Below are 25,006 nucleotides of genomic sequence, written 5' to 3' on the forward strand. Positions count from 1 at the left end.
CTGCCACCCGGGAGGACGTGCCTAAATTAGTGGCACATTCAAGCCTGAAAGGCTGTAGTGGTGGCAGTCCTAATATGTACACATTTATCCACTCAACCTCATCTCTGCAATAACTGGTTGGACTGTGGCTAATGGCGTGGACTAAGGTGAAACTGACCAGGAGGAATATCCAAATGCAACTGCCAAACTGAATCATCACAGACGCTGACATTGGTGTGGAGATCTGATTGGGTAAAGTCTTCCTTCTCAGGTCCCCTCAGTAGGGAGAATCAAAAGCAATTTGCTTTCAGTTGCAATATATATTTCCTCTCTTGCCTCAGAGCTATGCTAACTTTCCTGCTCTCTCTAATCATAGGCTCTCCAGGGAACTTGATGTTCCTGACATTTAGAAAAACACAATACTGCTCCATTGTATCGACAACATCATTTTGATTGGACCTGTGAGCAGGAACTGGCAAGTACTCTAAATTTCCTCATGAGATATATGTATGCCAAAGGGCAGAAGGTAAATTCCAGAAATATTCAGGGGCAGACACACTGGTGAAGTTTTTAGGTTTCAGTAGTACCTTTTTGGATTTGGAATGGACTATATACCACTTGAGGAATATTTCTCTGATTCATTTAATAGGTAACATGGACGTTTGCCAGTTTTGAGTGGGGCACAAAGGAAGGTTCTACAGAATGTCCTGCAAACCAAGCAGTGTAAGCAGAGTCAGTGATGCCAGAGGAATTCATGACAGGTAAGAATACTCTGTGGTGTCTCTAGAAAGTCCTAGCTGAAGAGTCGCAGCACTGATCCCTAGTGTTCCAGAGCAAAGCTATGCCATCTACCGTGTTTCCCTGAAAATAAGACCTAGCCAAACAATCAGCTCTAATGCATCTTTTGGAGCAAAAATTAATATAAGAGCCGGTCTTACTTTACTATAATGTATGACTGGGTCTTGTATAATATAATGTAATACCAGGTATAATATAATACTGGGTATAATATAATACTGAGTATAATATAATACGGAGTATAGTATAATATAATATAATATAATAAATATAATATAATATAATATACTGGGTTTGGTTTAGATTTACTGAAGTTTACAAAGCTTTTTATCCTCTCAAATTATGAAATAGATTCAAATCTATTCATATATTTTAAAACAATTTTATTTACATAATTAGTGTGTTTTAGTTCTGTGCTAAGCATAGCATGAAAGAAATTAAGCACAGTTGGAGACTCAAATGGAATGTACTCAATGCCATCTTCTCTGAAAATTCAACTACATGGGACTTAATAATCTTATAATGTCACAAACTCACGCTCCTTCTCTCTCTCAGAAATATTTTTTGATCACTTACTATGTCCCCAATATTCTTCTACATGATGCAAATACAGTGGCAAAACATGTTTTCAAGGAGTTCATAGCTTTGGGGGGAAAATTTTTTAAATGGACCCTTATAATAGAGTGTTATAAATGTTTCAAAAGGGGGAAGAAGAGAATTCTACGGGCGCACATACAAGGATCCATAATCCAGTCTTGGCGAGTGGGATCAAGAGTGATTATCAGGACATGGTAAAATCTAAACTAAAGGATAAGTCAACGAAGGACAGGATGGAAAAGCATAGATGGGTTTTAATAACAGGGAGGTATCTGTGACTCCCTCACAGTGTTCTGACCGATTGAATGAAACACCTTATTGTGGGATTTCCATATCTTCTTAATAACTGATTTCAGAGGAGGTGAGGGGCACTGTCAAGCATTCAGAAATGTATATCAAATAAAAGATCACCTCTGCTACATGACAAGGAAGATTGCCCTCATCCGACTGGTCTGGATACTTTACAAATAGCAATGTTCCTGCCAACTGACATTTTCTAAGGAAACCTTTCTGTTTCTGTCAACCGCAGCAGTGACCTTATACTATGTATCATTCCCAGAGACTCTACTAATCCCCCTTTCTGAACCACTTGTCATTGGTATACAAAAGACTCAAATCCCCAAAATAACCTTCCTGAGGAAAAATCCCTCCTATGTTTCTTGGGGGTATCCATTCAGGAAACGTGGCTTAACTGCTTTTCATTTGCTTCTGTGATATTGATTGTTTTGCAGGCAGAAGGGGAGACTTGGTTTATCTGTTCTCCCTCCAGATCAGGCCACAAAGATTAACATGTCTACCAAGCTTCCCAAATTAATGCTGATGGTTTGCATTTGGCAGAAACACTCCTCAGAGACTGTAACAACCAGAAAAACAGGGACAGCAACACAACACTTAACACAGCTGCACTGCATTTACCTCCCTTTCAAAGATCTCTCGAGTCATTAGGTCCTCATGCTACCCTTTGCAGCAACATATTTATGATGGAAAGTTAATAATGCAAAATAAAACATCAGATTGACTCAGTTCTCATTATCCAACATGAAGAAATACAAAGGAAACTGACTCATAGCCGCTCATCACAGTGTTACCAGAGTTGTTTTTATGAAACACAAAGTTGATTTGTGTTGCCTGGCTTAAAATCCTTTAATGGTTTCTTTAACCTACTGGAGAAGGCCATAGCTCCTCATTGGGGTAATAAAACATTATCAACAACAATAAACAATAATAGCTAACTAATACATGCCAAGGATTGTCCTGAGCTTGTTAAATATATTTATGTTACCTCCTTAAACATTTTAAAGAACCTATGCAATAGTATTTGCAACAGCATTTTAGGAATCATTAGCACACCATTTTACAGTCAAGAAAACTGAGTTATGAAGGAGTTAAGCAGTATCTTTAACAGCAGATAAACATTAGGTGGTAGAGACAGAATTTGAATCCTGGAGGTAGATTCAAGTCTAAGGCGCTGAACCACTATGGACGTTCCCATCACAAGCTCATTCTCTCCAGCATTTTCTCCCATCAATCCAGTTGGTATGTTCCAACTAAACCAACACTATAACACTGCTGTTGTTTTGCCTTAAAGACTAATAATAAAGAAAAGAAAAAAGCAACAAATACCATCCTGATTTTCCATGCCTCTATGGCTTCCATATGCTATCATTTCTTACACTAAGGGGAATTCTTCCTTCCTCCTTATGTTCATGGAATAATCCTAAGTATCCTTCAAGCCTCAAGGCCTTTTCTTCAACTTACGACCATCTGCCCACCCACTGTTCTCTCGTGGACACTTATAACAAACACTTTTGCAATGTAAGGACATATATTAATTTCATTTGACAAGCGGGGCAACTGACGCTTAATTATAACTTAACTACCCACCTGAAAGTAGTAAAATTGTGGTTGAGTCAAAATTCTATGCCTGGATTTCTACACCCAAGACCAGAATCTCTTTATCACTATCTGTTTTATAATCTTTCTATCAAAGGCTGAAACAAGTATGTTAAAATCTCCAGCTATTCTTATCTGCCATTAGATTTATTTATGTATTTCTATAAAGAAATTATTTTAAATATAGTCTGATGATATGTTATCTGAAACACAAAGCTTCAAGACTATTTTGTTATACTGTTGGATTGTATTTAAAAAAAGATCTTCTATGTGCCTTCCTCTGAAAATTATATTAATATGGCAAACATTGCATTTATTATTACATTGAGTTTTCATGCCTTTTTTACAACTTTTTACTTCTAATCCCTGAGTCAATAAATTGTGGCGATGTCTTATAAATAATATACTTATAAATAATATTTTGACCCAATCTAAGAATCTATGAATGGTTTTTCCTTTTTTCTATGTATGTATCCTATCTATTTTTGTTAGTGCACTGTAAATGCATGTTTACTATAGAAAGCTTAGAAAACATAAAAAGGTATAAAGAAATTCATATATTCATAATTCATTATATTTGTATAATGTCACCACCAGGATATAACCACTAGATATTACATTTGACTTTTCTATACATTTTTGTGTAATATATAATTAAAAATTAACATTACATGTGACATGCATTTATGGTATCCAGATAGTCTGTTACTTGCTTTACATGAATTACATCATTTATATTTCAGAAAAGCCACATGAGGTAGCTACTATTAATATTTTCATGTTAAAGTGAGACAACAGAAGCAAAGAGATATCAAAAAATTTCTCTAGAGTAGACCTTGCATATATATATAAACCCAAGCAGATCTGACTCCGGGGGCCACAATTTCGTTACGCTATAATCTCTCTCCTGATAGACAATTTAGAGAAATATTAAGTCAGTAGGTGGGTAGGTAGGTGTGAGTGGGAGGTGGAGGGGTGCAGATTCCAGACACAAAACTGCATATTGATTTGTAATGTGTGTTTTCACTTAAAATATATTATAATATACCTTATTAAAATTATTTCAAGCCATGACTGCATAGTATTGTATTATATAACCATACCATCCTTTTTTAATCAATTTCCTGTAGTTTAACATTTAAACCAAGCCATTTTCTTTATTTCTTTCTCTTCTGAGTATAATGGGTTGTTCTAACAAAGGAGATTCATAGCTTGGTGCAACCACATCAAATAATTGCTTAATCAGGGTGTTCCTAACGTTTTTATTAAATGTATTGGGGTGACATTGGTTAAATTATATGAGTTTCAAGTGTACAATTATATAATACATCATCTATATATTGCATTGTGTGTTCACCACCCAAAGTCGAATCTAATTTTGGGGTGTTTCTTAAGAAGGTTGATATTCCAAAACTACATTTGCTTTGTTTCAGTCTTTCATAATTTAATCACAAATTATTTTTGCAAGTCTAGCATTTTTCTTTGTTTCCTTTTGGGGGTTTGTTTGTTTGTTAGTTTTTGGGTCGATGGATCTCTGCTTTAGTGTTCTCAGCTGGGAAGTTCATCGTCAGGCCTAGAATCCCTGTCACACACCCTCCCTTCCCCACTCTCTCATTCCCAGCTTCCACTCTCAATTCTATGGCTGTTCATTTGTCTTAAGGTTATACACCCCCTGATTCAATAGGCAAGCTTCAAATTAAAGCTGCCTAAAAGGCTGTCAGAGGCAATCACCTCCGGGTATAAACTGAAGAGTGACTACATTGGTCTCAACTTTCTCTCCACCTGCTGGGAACCATCACTTCCAAAAAGGCTGCTCTACCATGTCCCACTCACTTCAAGAACTTCTGTTTCATTCTGTTGTTGATGCTGTTATGGTTTTCACTTTACGTATACTTCCAGTTATGCATTCACAGGAAAAAGCTCTATCAACATTTTTGCAATCATTAGCTCATCCAATTTCTTTCTTCTTACCCCAATTATAATTCCCACCCCCTTACTTCATTCTTTCATGTTTCCCTATTTTCCAGACTCTGCCCTTTTCTCCCACCAGACACACAGATACCCTTAGAAAACTAATATCTAGAATTATTCAACCACGTATTTTTTTTTTTTTAATATAAGCATCCAGCTTTTACATTTGAATAAGATGAGGTCTACACTGTCCTGGCATTTATCTCAAAGGACTGAAGGTGGTTTCTCTCTGTCTTTCCATATTATTCCTCTAACTTGTATTTGAATTCTCCCATGTCTTTGTCTGGAGGTTGGGTGATGTCAGCTTACTTAAATTTTTCTGATCCATAATGTGGCGATATGAGAAAGACAGAGAGGGAACTGATGCTAAGGATAGTCTGAGCAGGTAAATTTTGTCTCTGCATGGCTTCTTCTCTGTGTTTACCGAAAATATCATACTAGGGAGGTGTACTGTATCTCGCTTCTTTTCAACCAAGCCTCCATCTTAGTTAAGTACACTCTGTGACTGGTATTACTGCCCGTCCCAACAGCAGAGAGCACTGTAGTGTCCAAGAACTATCTATGTGGCTTAGGAGGAGCCCTAAAACATTCTGAAAGAAACTGAGTCAGGAGAAATCCTACAAGTTCTGTTTAGCTTGGCAGCCTCCAAGTGTAGCTATCGCTGGATGCAAAAGTTGTTGCACGTGGAGCAATCTCTCTCTCTCTCTCTCTCTCTCTCTCTCTCTCTCTCCTTCCTTCCCTCACTCCTTCTCTCCCTCCCTCTCTCTGTGTCTCGTCCCTCCTTCCCTTTCTCCCATACCCTACCCACAATTCCATGCCTTAATTCTATTTTAGCTCTTTGTGACTTCCCAGCGTTTTCATGGACAAGAATTGTGAGTTGGTTTCTGACAGCTTTCACATTGGTTCCAGCTGCCAGAAAGCCAGCAGAGACTCTGCCTTTTGTGACAAGAAATGATACACCTTCTTAGTTTACATTATTGATCCTGGTTTTCTTCTATTTTTATATTTCTTTGTCATTTCAGCCAGTTCTGGTGGGAGGGAGGGAGTGGGAGCAGAGTGTTTGTGCCCCGCTGCCATCCTTCCCAGAACTCTGGCAGGGTACGTTCCTTTTGATTAAGATAATCAATGCCATATTGAGTAAATCCTACTTGACCATTCTGCTGACAGAGACACTGGTTTTCCTAAACATTGTGATGATGGTGCTATTTTAAAAGATGATGTTAGAACATGTATTATTATTTAATAATGTGTATTTGAATTTAATTTAATTGCCCACAACATCGCCACCTCACAGAGACAAAAAGCAGGATCCTCAGAATGTTCTTCCAAAGACAATGAAGATTTGATTAGAATAGATCTATTCTAATAGAAGTCGTCCTGAAACTCCTTTCTCTCCGCCTTGGGAATAGAAATTTGTCAGTCTCCTTTGAAAGGCTTTGTTCAGTTCCAGCCACCATGATCATCACTAAATACCCTTCAACGGGAACTTGCCCCTTTCGAGCAGTCTCACAAATGACAAGATATACTTGTCTCTAAGTGCTATCCACCTCCTGGTCATTCAACGATACCGACTTTTACTCTGGGAGAAGTAAATGGAGAAGGAGACGGTGATCTTTGCCTACTAAAAAATCACAGAATGTCAGCACAAACTTCAAAGATTATTTAGTCCAATTCTTCACTTTACAGATATTAAAGATAAAGGTAACAAGACAAACAATAGAGAAACAAAAACTCATAGACACAGACAATAGTTTAGTGGTTACCAGAGGGTAAAGTGGGTGGAGGGTGAGAGATGAGGGTAAAGGGGGATCAAATATATGGTGATAGAAGGAGAACTGACTCTGGGTGGTGAACACACAATGTGCTATATAGAGGATGTATTACAGAATTGTACACCTGAAATCTATGTAATTTCACTAAAAATTGTCACCCCAATAAATTTTAAAAAATAAATAAATAAAATAAAAAAAATAAAAAATAATAATTAAAAAAAAAGATAAAGGTGCAAGAGTGACTAATGGTTACAAAGCCAGGTGGTGGAAAATGGTGCCCAGAATTCCTTAATGTGTGACCCACACTGCCCAGTGCTCTTCTTTCCACACCATCACCTAAATTTGCATAAACACACATGCACACAAACTCAGTGGGGTATTTGCAGTGGATTATATGGAACAAAAAGATAAAAATTATGAGAATTTTTATTATAGTTTCCATCCCCAAGAAACCCGGCAGGTTCCTGCTATAATACAGAGAAAGTTAGCAAGATCCGAATACCTCCTTCCCCTCTGGTGAGGTGTTTAAAAACCTGTGAAGATGTGATAGTTCATCACTTAGTCAACCAAAGAAAATCCTGCTAACCAACAAAGTCAAGGTGCCTGGAGCACTGAGCGTGAAAGTGACGCAAGTCCCACAGCTATGGCACAGTGCTTGGAAGAGTCTCCATGAGAACTTGGGAGCAGGCCCTCGGGTTCCCTGCCTGGACAGCTCCATGCGTCCAGAGGACTGAGGGTCTTCACCCTTCTCCTTACCAGTAAAATGAACCATAGAACTGCGGCCCGGCACCAACATCCATATGGACTCCCATTTTTGTTTGATCCTGCTGGTGTTTTAACTTCTCGCTACTGCCACCCTGACCACCACCCATCACTTTCCTATTAATTCCTAGATACACTAATTTAACTGAGTGATAACTATTATATTTGATCATAATCTTACATCTCTAACTTGGGGCTTCTCACACACTGAATGTGCATATGGACCACGTGGGGATCTTACTAAAATGCAGATTCTGATTCCGTGGTTCTGAGAGGGGGGCAGGCCTGAGATTCTGCATTTCTATCCCGCTCCCAGATTATGCCAAAGCTGCTGGTCTACGGACCACATTTTTGAACAGAAAGACTAAGCTCTCATGTCTTAATCTTTCATCCTCACTCGTTCTCATTTTTTATTCTAAATGTTTTTCATCCATTATTTTTAAAATTCTCATGCTAACCTCTGGTTCACAGCTACTTGACCTTTAGAATATAGGACAGGGTAGATGAAACCAACCTCTAGAGCAGTGCCGCTAAACTATGTGTGGGGAAGGACTATTCTTCCCCCATTACCACCTCTGGGTATTTTATAAAATATAATAAAAACAAATTATTATAAAAATAAAATAGCAGACATGCAAAATACAAGCCCAATTTTTATTAGTAGTACATTCAATAGATATAATATTGCCTGTCAAGTGCTATAAAAGTTTCTAAATGCTTACTCTCGATCTTGGTGATTATCTCTTTGCCTGTTGATAATATACAGTCCATGGACCCCAGTTTAAAAAGAACTGGTCTAGATGAATTTGAATTATTTCTTTCAAATCTGTGTAATTATGGGATAATGGAACTTTTAACTGTGGATATATACTGATGTCTCCCAATCTAGCCTTAAAATCACTGAACTCCAGAATATAGACAGAGATGGAGATGATATATAGATATGGATAGATATATAGATATAGATATATGTGTGTATGTGTACATATACATATACATATACTGTACATATATATACACATATATATGTATACATATATATATATATATACATACATACAGAGGGTGCCAAAAAATGTATATAAATTTTAAGAAAGGAAAAAAGTATTAAAATTGTAATACTCAACATACACCAACAACAAAAGATGAATACAAGTCACATTTGACTTCTGCAGTTACAAGAGGTGCTCAAAGTGGTTACCATCAGTGTAATTTTAATACAGTTGTTTTCCTTTCTTAAAATGTGTATACATTTTTTTTGGCACCCTCTCCCATGTATATATATTATCTCTCTCTCTCTCATATAAATATATATATATATATATATATATATATATATATATATATATATATATAATCTCTCTCATATATTATATATATATATATATATATATATATATATATATATATATTTGATTCTCATTATTCACAGTAGCTAATGTTCTCTGAAGTCACCACTGCCACTGAATTAGCAAATACTGAACGATTGCTTCTAGGGGAAATAAAAAGTTATGTTCCTGTGATCCTCTGGTCACAACCCTTTAATCAACTGATCAATACATAACCTTGTTTTATGTGTGTTTATGTTTAAAGACAAGCATATAACATGTATTGTTGCTTAAGGTTGAACTCACGACCACGAGCACCGTAACTCATGCCTGAACAAACTTCTTTAACACATGGATTCTCTCCATAAGCACCTCACAGGCTTCTTGTACTTAGGAACACTAGACAGCACTTCAGCAGTACACTTGGCCATTTTAAAACAGCCAAATCACCAACGAAAAGCACAAACATGTGAAAACTGAAGCACTAAATAGACCACACAAAGACTACTGTGACAGTATGAGAGCTGAAACAAAAAGGCAGGGCGTCGTCTTGTTCAGCTTTTGCTGGGAATGTTGCACACTGGGTGCCTCAGAATTTTACCATTCTACAAGTATCCATGAATGACCATGAATATGAATGTATTGTGTATTATTTTGGGGGTTACAAATAAATTTTAATGAGTAGGCAAACTCACAAATACGGAATTCACAAATAATGAGGATGGTGTGTGTGTGTGTGTGTGTGTGTGTGTGTGTGCACATGTGTGTGTGCACGTGTATTTTAACTGCTTACCCAACATGTCCCTTTGGACTCTCAACTCTACCATGTCCAGATCAAAGTTCTGATTGTCCCTTACCAAGTCTGTTCCTCTCAAAGTGTTTCCCATTTCAGGAAATGACAACTTACTATTGCCATGACCGAAAACCATTCTGTTGGTTTTCTGTCACTAAAAATATATCAAAAGTCTGACCATTTCTCACACGCCCATCTGGTCTAAACACCATTATTTCTTGCGTGTTTTGTTGTGATAACCTCCCCAGTAGCCTGTGGTCAATTAAGCAGACAATAAAATTTTGAAAATGCAGTGCATTTTGTATTTCCCAAGCACATTTTCTTTACATTTTAACATTTCTGAAATCAGGATGAGAACTATAATGAAGAAAAAGAAAGCTTCGTGTCATCATTTAGATGACGACTTTTTCTCCCCTTTCGTGGTACATGAAACAATGATAGACCTTAACACTGAAGATGTCTTAAGTGCAATGTAATACAGTAGGATAAATTGTGTCACTTGTCTGCTCTATACCCTCCAAGGCCTTCCCACCTCACTCAGAGTAAAGTCATTATTGAGACCTCCTTCTGGGGCTGAACCTCACCCCTCCTGTCCCTGCGTCCTTGACCCCACTTCCTAACCCCTCTCCCACTTGCCCACTCAACGCTGTTCCTTAAACAGGGCAAGTTTGCTCCAGCTGTGGGGGCTTTGTCCTTGCTCTTCCCATCACACACACACTTTGGACCTGTTCTCTCCCGTCCTGTTGTTCCTCAAGTGTCCCCTCTCGGTGAGGTCTTCCCTAACCTCCTCATCCAAAGGGACAACATCCTCCAACACTCTTCTCCACCTTATTTTTCAACATAGACTTCTCTCTAACTGATATAATATGCATGTTTATTGCTTTCCTCTTCCCACTGCCTTAAAGCTTTCTCAATTTGAGCCATAACTTCTAGAGGATTCAGACAATGTAGACTCCAACGACTTAGAACTGTGAGGTCAGACAATTACATTCGCAAATTCATTCTAGAAAAAGTGCTACATACCTCATTGCTGAATATCACTATGGTCACTTTCGAAGTACTCCCCTTGGGAAGCTACACACCAATTCCAGTGCCTAGTCCACCCTCCAAAGCAATTTTGGAACTCTTTCTGGAATGGCCATCAGAGCTGTCATCGTATTACCCTTGATGTCCTGAATGTCATCAAAATGTCTTCCTTTCAATATTTCCTTTATCTTTGGGTAAAGAAAGAAGTCATTGGGGCCCAGATCAGGTGAGTAGGGAGGGTGTTCCAATACAGTTATTTGTTTACTGGCGAAACACTCCCTCACAGACAGTTCCGTGTGAGCCGTGCATTGTTGTGATGCAAGAACCATGAATTGTTTGCGAAAAGTTCAGGTCGGCTAACTTTTTCATGCAGCCTTTTCAGCACTTCCAACTTGGTTAACTGTTTGTCCAGTCTATACAAATCCATAATGCATAATCCCTCTGATATCAGGAAAGGTTAGCAACATCATTGCAACATGTTCGCAAACTTAATTGCCAAACCACATATGTTATTGGCTAAGTTTATAAGCTGATTGTGCCTCCTCCTCCAGGCTCCTGGAGTCTAATGCTTGGGAAATTTAGGGAAAGCTCAAGTGGGTAATAAAGAACTGTCCCTAAGCCTGAAGATAGACCGTACGCTCTTGGGGGATTCATTTTGACCATATCCACTCTACTACACTGGGCTTTACTGGTGCTTGTGTGACAGAACAAACTCACTAACTTTGATTATGCCCTGCTTTTCTTCTCTTCCCACTGTCTATTAAGACTTCTGTGTTGGCCTGTTGATTCATACTTCTTAACGTGGTATTTCGAGCCCTGAACAATTTTACCACAAGCATCCTTTTGGTTTTTCCATTTGTTAGCCTTCTTTAAGGCCATGTGCCTCTCAGACTGGTTCAGTCACTACCCCTTTGCCCAACCCTCCCTTTGTGCTTTTATTCACAATGGTAGCTGACCATTAAGGCCCTTCCCAGCTTTTCTATTCATGCTATTTTATCTCTACCCCATCTCCGCAGACATCTCCTCAGACCATTCCTGCTTGAGTCAGAGCTATTATGTATCTGAGCTTTCATAGAAATTACTGCCTGAGCAATTCATTGACTATTATGCATTGTGACAGTGCTTTTGTTGTTGTACTGAATTATTCAAATACTTTACTATTACTTAACTTGCAACATATTTTCCTTTTTTAAAACATGTCCTCAGCACTTAGACAGGCTCTAAATATAGTAGGCACTTACCAAATGTGCAACGAAATGAAGGCTATGATAATCGTTTAAAAGTTGATAGATTAGAATCCTAAGCAGCATTAGTACCACATAAGTACATTTTGTGCTGCCTGAGTTTGTACTATTTATTTTCTTCAATGTCTCCACATTGTTAACTGGAGAAGTTAAAGTAAGGAAATTTGATGTCAAGGCTAGACTTTCTCAAAAACCAACTAGGATCGATGGCATTTGTTCTCAAATTCATACTGTGACTATATCACCTCTTTGCCACTTTGGCATGAAGTAGGAAAACAGAAAATTCTACTATGATATACAGGATGAAAGGCTTTTCTTTGGAAGCTACGAGTAGATTGTATAAGAGTTGATTTCAGAAATCAAAACAAAAGAAGTTAAAGCAGATGCCCCCCAAATTCTAAAGACATATATTTATATTTGCAGTGTTTCTGAGAACTCATAAAAGAGAATAGTTTTCCTTAGGAATTATTGTGAGTTAACTGTATATAAGCCATGTAAAATTAATGACGTTTTCTATTTATTCGATCTCCAATCTAAAAAATCAGGAAAATTCGATAGGCATAGCAGAAAGTGATTATTTTTTAAAAAGCATTGACATATTCCTTTATGATATTTTTGTGGAAAAAAAGGAAACATATGCAATACACTGAAGTTTTATCATATGCATAATTAACTTATTTAAACTCAACACTAAGCAAAAGAGAAAAATAAATTGAATAGTGACAGATGGCTAGGAATACCAATTATCAGAGTGTGTACAGCATACATCCTCATGGTTTCATCCTTCACCATATATTTGGCATACAGATTACTGTAAGGGATTTTTATATAAAATTTCCTAGATATGGTATTTTACATTATTCAGGGATTATTCAAGAATAATTTTGACTACATGTGAGTTTTATCCTAACATCACACGAGTATAAACTGAAGTGCCATTAACAGAAGGTTTATATGTTTCCATTAGGAGACATTCTCTCTGCATGACAGAGGTCATTTCTACACATTCTGACTCTTTTGAGCAAAGGCACTTATAGTCAAGTTAACAATGATTGTATAAGGAGAAATTCCAGGGTATTAAAGCTTTCCGCTTCTCCTTAGTGTAGATTTGTTTATATTCCAGTGTAACGAAGACCATGTCTCTGCAGGGGATGATGGGCATACTTGTCATAAGGTTGGGAGTTTCCTGAACTGAGTGCTCCTCAGGTATGATACAGATCCACCATAAACAACATCCCACCTTGGTCCACTCCACATCACTCCCAGTGAGATTAGGGAAACAAGAAGAACGGATGTAAATGTAAAGCTCATACTGTCCCATGGATAATAAGTCACATGAATTTATTAGGGCTCATTGCCTCCTAACCAATGGGATCTACAGAAACGTGGCAACTAAACCTGAAAACTGCCTGCTGCTTACGGACAACTTCACCACTTGACAATTTGTAGTTAAACCAGGTACAAAATATTTTATTAATACATCACAGTTAACCAAAAATGCTAGTCTTCATTACCCTGCAGTTGTTCAATAACATTTTAGCAACTACATGAATTATTATAAAGAAGGAATATTGAAGAGTTTGAAAATAAGAACTGAAAAGGAAAACTAACATGAATAACAAAATCAAAAAGGACTCAGCAAGCTAGAAGAATGCTTTCAAATTAACAAAATGAACATTCATACACATGTATTGAAAGTCCTAAATTTTAGTTTAAATTTAGCTGCCTAAGAACAGAATATGAGAAAATCAAATAAGCAATTCACGAAAAGAAAAGAAAAAAAAAGAAGAGGGGGAAAAAAAAAAAAAAAACCCTAGGGAACTTGCATTTTCAAACCTAAGAGACTAAAATAATCAAGACTTTCTCCCCTGCTAGAAACAATTAGAAAACAGGGCAAAACATAGAAAATGACTATTTTCAGACACTGAACAACAGACAGGACAGAACTGTGATCCTAAAAAAGCAGAAAAACATTTTTTGCCTAAGGGAATCCTGAATGAGGGGCAAGAAGAGGGAAAACGGAATCCACCAATCTTGCCTGAGACTAAGAAACAGGAGTTGGGTGAGGCTGAGGCAGCTATAGAAGCAGAAAACAGGAAGTTACACAGAGACAGAGCTCCAGAAATACACATGGGGTCCTCTTGAATCTTTGGTTGAAGATCATTCTACACACGTGTAAGGTAAAAGCCAACAAGGATGGACCAGAACAACTTTCAAGGGAAGAACTATTACCAGGAATCTATAAGACTAATAGTTTCCAAAGATCGCTCAGGACTGACAACCACTTGAGTTCTCTCCAGCAGGAATGGAGAGATTTGGCTGAACATGTGGACTAGTCAGGAGAGACCCCTGAAGGCCCAAACGTAAAAGGAAAAATAAATGGAGCTAAAGTAGCTCTACAGTAGTGACTGTCCTAGACCTATCCTAAAAGAATTTAAAAACACATTCCAAAAGGTTCATACTGAACCTTTTAACACACATGTGATTTAACTGCCTGCAATAAAATAAAAGACTGGTACTCTTGAAAGGGGCACAACAATATCCAGCACTTAACAATGTAAAGTATAGAGCAGCCAATCAAAAATTACTATCTATACAGAAAATGGGAGCAGTGTTTCATAGTTAATAAAAAGAGTCCCAGAAATAATAGGAATGATGGAAAAAGTCATTCAACCACTAATGATAAATGTGTTCCTATACTCAAGGCTGTAAAGAAAAACATAAATATTGCAATACAAATATGGAAAATGTAGAAAAATACCCAAATCAAATTTATGTCGATTAAAAAAATAAGCCCTAAAATGAAAATACACTGGAAAAGACTAACAATTAGGCACTATATAAGAAAATATCGGAGAACTTAAAGATATAGCAATAGAAACTATCCAAATGAAAGTCAATCAAGAAAAAAAAAAACTTAAAAAATAAAGCCTTGGTGATCTAAGTGGCTTCATATGTGACTTCATTAGAGTCATAGAAAAAGGAGGAACACTAAAATATTTAAAGAAATGCTCAATTTTTTTCCAAATTTGATAAAAATTGTAAATTTACAGTTCAAGAAGCTCCACAATCCCTAAGCAGAATAAACTCTAAAAAATTATATCAATGAACATCATAACAAAATTTCTATACCCCAATGGTAAAGAGAAAACTTTAAGAGAAGGTAGAGGAAAGAAAAGGCATGTTATGCACCCTAAAAATCAGAAGAATGACAGCAGATATCATGTCAGAAACTATGTGAACCAGAATATAATGAAGTAGTATCTTTAAAGTACTAAAAAAAGAAGTCAACCTAGAAACCTATAAAATGTCGATTAGAATAAATATGCAATAAGATATAGGAGACTTAACATTGACACACTTGGTCTAATTTACCATCGAGAAACTCTCAACACATTTTAAAACATTAAATTTACCTGCTTTAATCAAAGTCTCATTAAAATATGTAATTTTATTGTAAAAAGGTATCTATAAAACATCACCATATTTGAAAATTAAGAAATACGGTTCTATCTGGAGATCTGTTCTACAGCATTGTGCCTACACTTAACAATGCTCTATTTTTCATTTAAAAATTTATTAAGAAGGTAAATATCATGTTAAATATTCTTATAACGAATGAAAGAAAGAAAGAAAGAAAGAAAGAAAGAAAGAAAGAAAGAAAGAAAGAAAGAAAGAAAGAAAGAAAGGGAGGGGAGGGGAGGGGAGGGGAGGGGAGGGGAGGGGAGGGGAGGGGAGGGGAGGGGAGGGGAGGGGAGGGGAGGGGAGGGGAGGGGAGGGGAGGGGAAGGAACAGAACAGAAGAGAAAAGGCACTTCTAAATAACCTCTGAACCAAAGAAGATATAATAATGAAAATTAGAAAACAGAACTTGGAAGACTTTCACTTCTGGCAAATATATGGAATAATGGTTTAGAAGAGTTAGGAAACAGTCAATGGAGGACTGTGACCCCTGCGAGAAGGGGAGAAAAAATATATAAGGGTGAGCCTTATAATTGTACCAGCTTGAAGCCTGAAGAGTTTCCAGGCTTTAGTACGCAGAGGGGGAACCCAAGAAGCCCATTATTCTCACCAAGTGCAGGAGACAGGGTTTGGAGTTTGAGCAGGCCAAGACGTCTAGAAATGGTGAGGCAGAGTACCAGAGAAGAATGAGCTATGTGGGGAGAGAGAGGGTGAGGGGAAAGAAGAGGGAGAGGGAGGGGGAGGGAGAGCGAGAGGGAGGAGAAAAGAAGAGAGAGGGAGAGGGAGAGGGAGAGAAAACTCTGGAAACCTGCAGAGGGATCTCTTCGGGTCTTTTGCTATGTACTAATCTGTACACGCATGAGAGGAAACAACCTGATGCTGTTAGAAGAACCACCAGGAGGGAGTAGTAGAACAATTCCCGGATTTCACAGTGTGGGGAATAGTTTGATTTTCCATCAGCCAGAGTGGAAAGATTATATAATGCATGGGATATCAGGTAGAATCCGCAGAAGGTATCATCTTACTAATGGGGCTAAATTATCCCTACACTAAAAGCTGCTCTGGACCTGCCCTAACAAATTTTAAAAGCAGGCCTCAAAAGGTTTAAACTGTCTTAGTAACTTAACTATGTATGTTACAGAGGAAAATTAAATGCTCCTAAAAGAAACAGTAACATCTAGCAACCAATAATGTAAAATTTACAAGGTTTAACAATCAATCAAAAATTACCAGATATAGAAAAATAGAACCCGTAAAAAGGAGAAAATAAATCCATAGAAAATTCCCAAGAGTGATACAGATGATGGACCAAAAAGAAAAGTATATTATTTTAATCTGAGGTGTGAATTTAGGGTTTTGTTTGTTTCTTCATTTTGGTTGAGGGATGGAGCAAGGTGTTTTGTACTCTGATAATCCAGGTGGAGATACCTTGTGGTTTAAAGCAAATGTCCCACTGAAAATGATTCAAATATCAACAAAATTATTTCAGGTTAAAACAGAAAAAAGATTCATGTTGGAATCTTCAAAATTCATGCGGAATCCAAGCCAAAACAATCTTGAAACTGAGGAACAAAACTGGAGAACTCACCTTCCTGAATTCATGATAATAATCAAAACAGAGGGGTATTGGCAAAGAGGCAGACATATAAACCAGTGAGATAGAATAGAGATCCCAGAAATAATAACCCACATATATACAGTAAAATAATTTTTAACGTAAGTGCTAAGATTATTCAATGGGAAAAGGACAGTCTGTTCAACAAATGCTACTGGGAAAACTGGATATCCACAAGCAAAAGAATAAAGTTGGAGCCTTACTTTATATCACATACAAAAACTAACTCAAAATGGATCAAAGACTTAAACATAAGACCTAAAACTATGACACACTTAAAATAAAACATAGTGGGAAATCTCATGTAATCGGATTTGGAAAAAAATACTCTGGTTTCTCTTCAGATTGCATAAATCTTTTGCCTTTTACAACTTATTCCTTTCACAATGGAGATGTCTAAACTATGCCTGCCCCATCATTATATTTTGGAAGTATATAACCTTCTCTCTGGTTTTATAGTTTCATAGTAGTAGAAAAATTTTCCCTCAGGGTGAATCATACCTCAAATCTCACCCATACCTGATTTAGATGATTTTTAGATGAGATTTTGGTCGTAAGAACTGTTGCAGGAATAGGTTAAGACCTTTGGGGCTGTTTGGGATGGGGTTATTGTGAATGTATTTTGCATGCAAGGAAAATATGAATTGTGAAGAGCCAGAGTACAGAATATTATGGACTAAATTTGTGTCTATACCTCAAAAACTTATATGTTGAAGTCCAAACCCCTTGCACCTTGGCTTGTGACTATTTGGGGAGTAGGGTTTTTAAAGAGGTAATTAAGTTAAAATGAGGCCGTTAGGGTTGGCCCTGGTCCAATATGACTGGTGTCCTTGTAAGAAGAGGGAATTTGGCCACAGAAAGGCACAGAGGGAAGACACGGGGGGAAGGGAGACCGCTACAAACCAGAGAAAAGCCTCAGAAGAAACCAACCATGTCCACATTGATCTTAGACCTTCAGCCTTCAGAATTGTGAAAAAATAAATGTCTATTTTTTAAGCTACACAGCCTATGATACTTCGTTATGGCAGCCCTAAGAAACCTAATATCCATGTGATCTAGTAATTCTATTTCTGCACATATGCCCAAAAGAAGTAAAAACAGGTACTTGAACAGGTATTTGTACACCTGTGTTCATAGAAGCATTATTCACAATAGCCAAAAGGTCTATTGGTGGATGAATGGATAAACCAAATGTGTTGCATACATATAATAGAATATCATTCAGCTTTAAAAAGGAAGGAAATTTTGACACATGCTACCACACGCATGAACATTAAAGACATTATACTCAGTGAAATAAGCCAGTCACAATCAAAGGACAAATAGTTGATGATTCCATTTATATGAGGTTGCTGACTAGTTAAATTCATGGAGACAGAAAGTAGAATGGTGGTTGCCAGAGACTGGGGGAAGGGGAGAATGGGCAATTAGTGTTCAAATAGGTACAGAGTTGCATCAAAAACCTTTCTGGAGATGGAGAATGGTGACGGGTACACAACATGAATGTACTTAATGCCATAGAACTGTACACTTGAAAATTGTTAAAATGGTAAATTTTATGCTATAAATATTTTACCACAATAAAAAAAATCAAAGCAAAATAAACTTGTCTGACTGACAAAATATGAGAAAATTTATCAGCAGCATATGTGCACCTTAAGAAATTAAAGAAAGATGGAAAAGGTTACATTACATATTTACATACAGTAATGAGCACTAAAAAGGGCAAATACGTGGAAGAGTATAAAACACATTTTTATCATTTTTAATATCTATAAAAGATATTTGACTGTTTAAACTAAAAACAACGGCAATGTGTTGTGGGGCTTATAATACATGCAGAAGTAAAATGCCTGAAAATAGCTCAAAGGACAGGAGGGGAAAATTGGATATATCCTGCTGTACATTTTTTACACCATATGTGAAGTGGTAGAGCATCACTTGAAAGTCAAACACCAACACTTAAATGATACTAAAGTTAAATGCTGAAAAATAAAACAAAAGGTAGAGATAATAAAAAATCATATTTTAAAAAACTCAATCCAAAAGAAGGATGGAGAAGGAACAAAGAGCAAATGGAAGAAGTAGACAAGAGATAGCAAGATGGTAGATTTAAACTAAACCATTTTGATAACTATATTAAACATACCTTATTTCAGCTCAGGTCTGCCAAGTAACAGATGCCAAAATGGGATTAGATGTTCCTGAGATTTACTGGGGAACATGCTTGTGAAGGAGCAAGGGGGAGGCAAGTGAGGTAGTCTGGGAGACCACGATATAGATCTGACATCTGTGAAAGAAGAGAGAAAAGAAAGGAGAATTGAGTAGGACAAGCCTTGGACCATTATACAATTCTAAAAATGTCACAGTCGGCTAACGAAAGCTCACAGAGCAAAGGTTTCCCATTAGAAGCAAGAATATACCAACTCTGATAATCTCATCATGCTGGGAATGGCCCTGGGGGAAGCACGGTTCAGTGTGAACGTCATATTATATCTGAATATAAACAGGGGCGTTTGTCTAATGATGCTTCCCACAGAAGATTTGCTTGCAGAGAGACTGAGCAGCTGATCTCCATGTCCACCACACTCCATCTTTGCTCTGTACCAATCCACATCTCTAGACATTTTCCAGGAATCCGTTGACCTCTTTTCCTTAGGGCAAATGTAATGAGACAAACTACAGCCCTCACTGCTGCAGTCCGTCTCAGGGCCACAGTTGGTAATGATCACTCTCCTCCTCCATCATCCACTGTAAATTTCCCTACCCTCAGCCAACGTCCATGTGGGTCTGGGTGTTTTACCTGGTAGTGTAAACCAAACAGGATCTGAACTGACGGTCATCATACACTATTCTCAAGGGTTGCTGCACATGTTCATTCAGGGAAGTACTAAGTAATTTGTCAGGGAAGTACTAAGAGGCATCCAAGTGGACACGTGGATACCACAAGTAGCCCTACTGTGTAACAGCCAATGTGCCTCTTTCTACTCTCAGGTCAATACGATTACTCTCCTCTCAATATGCTTACTCTTCTCACTTGCTAGTCCCTATAAAGGAATCTAAAATGCCCTGGCAGCAGGTACAATAGATAGTTCAATAAGATCTCATTCTGTCCCTTTGTAGTACTATGTCCCTCGGAGGCCAAAACTTCTAACTTTGCAGAGCCCATAGTTGCAGGGAGGGAAGCACAGACACTTCCAACAGGACATTAGATTCCACTAAATTTTTCTGTAAACCTAAAACTGTTCAAAAAATATATTAACTTTTTAAAAAGAGGAGGAGTCAGGTTATATCACTCCTTCGCTCTGAACCCTACGGTCATTTCATTCAGAGTCCAAGCCAAAGATTGCTACAAGGTCTCCCTCCATTATCCCTATGACTTCAACTACTATTATTTTCCTCTCACTATTTTACCTCAGGCAGGCTTCTGGCATAGGACTGGGCACTGGACCTCCATTACCTGGAATCTTCTTCCCTTGGTATCCCCATGACTAGTTCCACCATCTCTTTAAGTCATTGTTTCAAATAATACATAGAACAAATAATCCTCAAAAAGATAAATAAGGAAGACAAATAGCCTCACTGAAAGAAAATGGGCACAGGATTTGAATAAACTCTCCACAAAAGAGGAAATCTAAATGGCTGCCAAAAAAAAAAAAAAAAAGAGATGTGATCAACTCATTACCAAGCAATGAAATGCAAATTAAGACCACAATGGAAAACCATTATATACCCATGAAATTGGCAAAAATTAACAGTATCTGACAATTTCAAGTGTTGGTGAGAAAATGGAACAATAGGAACTCTGTCTTGGGAGAGAAAATTGATAAAATATTTTGGAAGTTGTTTAGTATTTTCTAGCAAAGTTGAAAGTATGTATGTCCTATGATATAGCATTCTACCCCCTACGTACTAAGAGTACTCTGGAAAAACTCTTAGTACGTAGCCAGGACATAGATACAGTAGTGTTCATAGCAGCATTGTTCAAAATAGCCTCAAACTGGAAATGACCCAAGGTGTTTCAAGATAGAATCAATATAAAAATTGTTAACTATGAATATAATATTATACTATACAACCATAAAAATATAGAAACTATATATTCATTCATTATCATGGAGAAAGCTTACAGATAAACTACCGAGTGAACGAAGCAGTCAAAAAAGAAAAAGCTGTATATAATTCACTTGCATAATTTTCAAAAACAAAATAAAACTAAAGTCTTTAGGGGGTAAACTACAGAGGAGATAAATCTGTACAGACAAGCAAGTTCATTCAGACGGACGTATTTCTTTGGTTGATGTTATTGTTGGTGGAGGTAGATTCTGTCTGACTCGGGAGAGGCTTGTGGCCAGTTTCTTCTTGGCCTGAGAGGCTCATGGATGTTGTTTTGTAATTGTTTTTCAAAGAGTATATATGTTTTATTCATTCTTCTGAATGTATAAAATATGTCACAAGAAGAAAAACAAACAAATTCCAAAAAGGCAAACTGATGATGGATCTAAATCCACAGCCATCAATATGAATGAAACAAAGATGCAGGCACAAAATTAAGAAACACCTTGTTTATTTTTTCCTTCACATTTCACGAGGCTTTGGCTTGCTCTGAGTTCTTATTACCTACTGTTTGTGTTGCTGCCTATGCATTTTAATAGATGTTCACTGATCTAGTCTGACCTTCTGCTTAGCAATTTTAAGTAGTCAGCAGGAGGCCTTAAGTTGTAGCAAGACATAATGCATTATGTAATGTTGTAAAAAGTAAGGCAAGATGATGCTAGGGTCTGCAAAGCAGCAAAATGTAAAGCAGACCCTTTGGATATAAGACCTGCCTTGCATTGGAAGAGAAATGTCACACAATTAAAGTGCAATGGTCTTGGGGTTCCGGGGGAGAGACTAAGAACATCTTGCTTCCTCCTACTCCCTGGATTCTGAATTGAAATCCCTTTCATCATTTTCTTATTTTTGAACTTCGATTCTGAGCAGGGCTATGACACAGTTTGGAACAAATTCGTTTCAGAAAGACTGTTGCCAAGGCTATTTCTTAATCATGTAAGGTTATTTCTTAATCATGGAGGGTAGGATTGTTTGAAAAATAAACTAGGCAGAGCCAGGATGTGAAAGCAGGTCTCTTTAATTTCAGAAACTTTATCAATTGCCATATCTCATGGTCTTTCTGAAAAAGCTCTGGAAGATTTTCAGAAACATCTATTCAATCTCCTTTTGAGACCATATTCAAGTTTCAAAAATCTGGTTTGGTATGTAATTGTGACTATAGAAGTATGAAATCTGCCCTCCCTAATCAACTCAAAAATAAAATAGAAATGTTTTCTACAATACAATCAATTTTCTGTTGAGATATTTCTGTAAGTGTAAGTCAAGAAATAAAATATAGTGTGACATCATGGAAAGACCCCTGAATCAGGGTCCAAAGTCTACATAACTTCTGTGACCTTGAACAAGTAATGTAACCTTTCTATCCATAATTTGTCTAATCTGAAAGATATAGTAATGCCCGGCAAGCCAATCCCACATTGGATGGACCACATGAGTGGAAGATACAGAAATGGCTTGTAAATTTTAAATCATCCTGACAATTTTCTATTAGTAGTACAAAAGCCAAATGCAGAAGATGCTTAAAATTTCTGTCCTTTAGAGTCCTCAGACATTGCATTCATCTAATGGCAACTCTCTTCCCAGTGATATGGGTCGGCTTACCTCACCAGGTTTGATGGTGCCAGTCTTTCAAATGTGTAAGTCCACAGAGGGATGTGATTAGGAAACATGAATAGAAAGGAAGAATGACACAGAGGACAGGACTAATTTGGGGGGGCTCTCATCTTCCCCCATGTGACCTTAGATGTGTGAAACAGACAAGTGTTCATGTCCTATCTATTCGAAAGCTTAATACAAAGAGTGCACTGAGATAGGGGTTCTGCTGACTGTCCAGCTGTAGAACATATGCTTTGAAGTTTTTGTAATAATGGTGAGCGCTTGGCTGCTACCCAGCTCTCACCAGGTCCTCCAGTGTGGGCTCATTTTCAAGATGGACCAGCCAGGATTAGCAGTTGCAGACTACGGCCACACAAAAACGTTCTTCCCTGTACAAAGTAAACTGGATCATGTGGGGTCTGAATCGATGACCTTGGCCTCCTTCGCTGTGCTCTAACTAGGTGAGGTAATAGGACCAGATGGTAACAAGATGTAGAACACTTTGCAGAAGTCACTCTGTACTTCCACAGATCAGAGATGACTTCTGAAAACTGAATCTTTGATGACATGTGCTGTTTCACCCCTAGGTACTTAGTCCATGATGCTACCGAAACAAAAGTAGGGAGACAGATGGTCAAGCTGGAGGGAAGGAAAACAAGAACAAACATAAAGGGAAGGAAGAAAATGTTAGGGTTTTGGCCAATGCCCAGAAATGTGATATACAATAGACGGCTTATAAATTTCAAAGCACAAAAAAATGCAAGCACGGACATTAGTCGCGGCAGTACAAAGCTTAGCCATCAAAATGAAATATCTCTCCTTCAAGAGAATACGTTATCATCAAAACAACCTATAATACACAATTGGATTTGTAAATATTCATGAAAGGTCTCCAACCATGAATCATTTGTTAATGTACACGAAAATAATACTGAACCTATGAATACTTGAGAAGAATTCCAAAGTTATAGGGGCAAGGCCACACTAGCTGGATATTTCCAGCAGCGGGGAGAGAGTGCCTTCCAACCCTTGTCACTAAGGAAATTTCAGAGCCAGTCTATAAATAGCTCCCTGCCATTGGCCCCATCAGAATGAGGTTCTGTAGCACCACTGTAGCCCTGCAGGCCGCTGAGGATTGCATTCTAATCAGGTCTTTCTTTTTTACTTTTTGCAGAAAACAAAAGAGAAAAATCAGCACCACAGAAAAGAACATAGAAATAAGCGTTGATAGATGTATAGCTCAAGACGGCAATGTTTCTTTTTCATAGGACTCCTAACACTTCTGCAGCTGTGAAAATAACGCAGAAGTTCCCAGGGTTAAACTAGGGAGGCCTTGGGCTGTGACCCTTTCAGGGTTGGCATCTAATGCCTGCTTTTTTCATGGGTCCGTGAAGAAGGAATTAATATGGTAATCTAGTGTCTTTCCTTTTATTGCATAAACTTTAATTCCCTTGCAAAGTTTCCATCCAAGACATTCACATAATAGAATTTTTTAAATTTGTCCGTATTCTTATTTCAATCAATTGTAAACTTCCTCTCCTACAAATCACCATTTTGCCTCCTTTCCCCTGCCACTGGTTTCTGTTTTCTTTTGAACCATGTTCCCACCAAATAACTGAATAATTTGAGAATATTAGTTTATTTTGACAGACGTAAACATCAGTTTGGGAAAACAAATGGCTGTGATACAATTTACTGGGCATCATTCCAGCAGGTAGTGTTTATCAAAATTGCTGCATTGAAAACCTTTTTAGCTTACTCTTTGGTAAATGCACAGTAGAGCGAAGCTGATTTCAATATCTGTCCCTTATTCCTTCTGCCTTTGGAACTCTCCTATCCAGAGTGTCTGTGGCCTTGTCCTGAAATTCATAGGATCAGCTCACCTAAACTTGCCGAGGGCGTCTTGCTCTCTCCTTTCCGCTTCCTACCCCAAAGCAGAATTTAACTGCTTCCCCAAAGTGATCTGTAAATTCAATGCCTGCAAGGCTCATTGGAATTGATAAGTAAATTATAAAAATTGTCTGGAGAAGTTAACAAGCAAGAATAGCCAGCAAAAGT

General features: G+C 37.6%; 1 long non-coding RNA gene across 1 annotated transcript in view; it reads right to left on the reverse strand.

The window, feature by feature from the left end:
* Nucleotides 1-25,006, reverse strand: part of LOC141572818 (uncharacterized) — a 316,426-nt gene that overhangs the window by 217,272 nt on the left and 74,148 nt on the right. The window contains exon 2 of the long non-coding RNA XR_012498308.2: nt 19,389-19,529. This is a non-coding gene — a long non-coding RNA (uncharacterized LOC141572818). The remainder of the gene's footprint in view (nt 1-19,388; nt 19,530-25,006) is intronic.

This window comes from Rhinolophus sinicus, chromosome 15 (assembly GCF_057876585.1).
Source record: "Rhinolophus sinicus isolate RSI-liver-muscle chromosome 15, RSI-T2T, whole genome shotgun sequence".
Classification (NCBI taxonomy): Eukaryota; Metazoa; Chordata; class Mammalia; order Chiroptera; family Rhinolophidae; genus Rhinolophus; species Rhinolophus sinicus.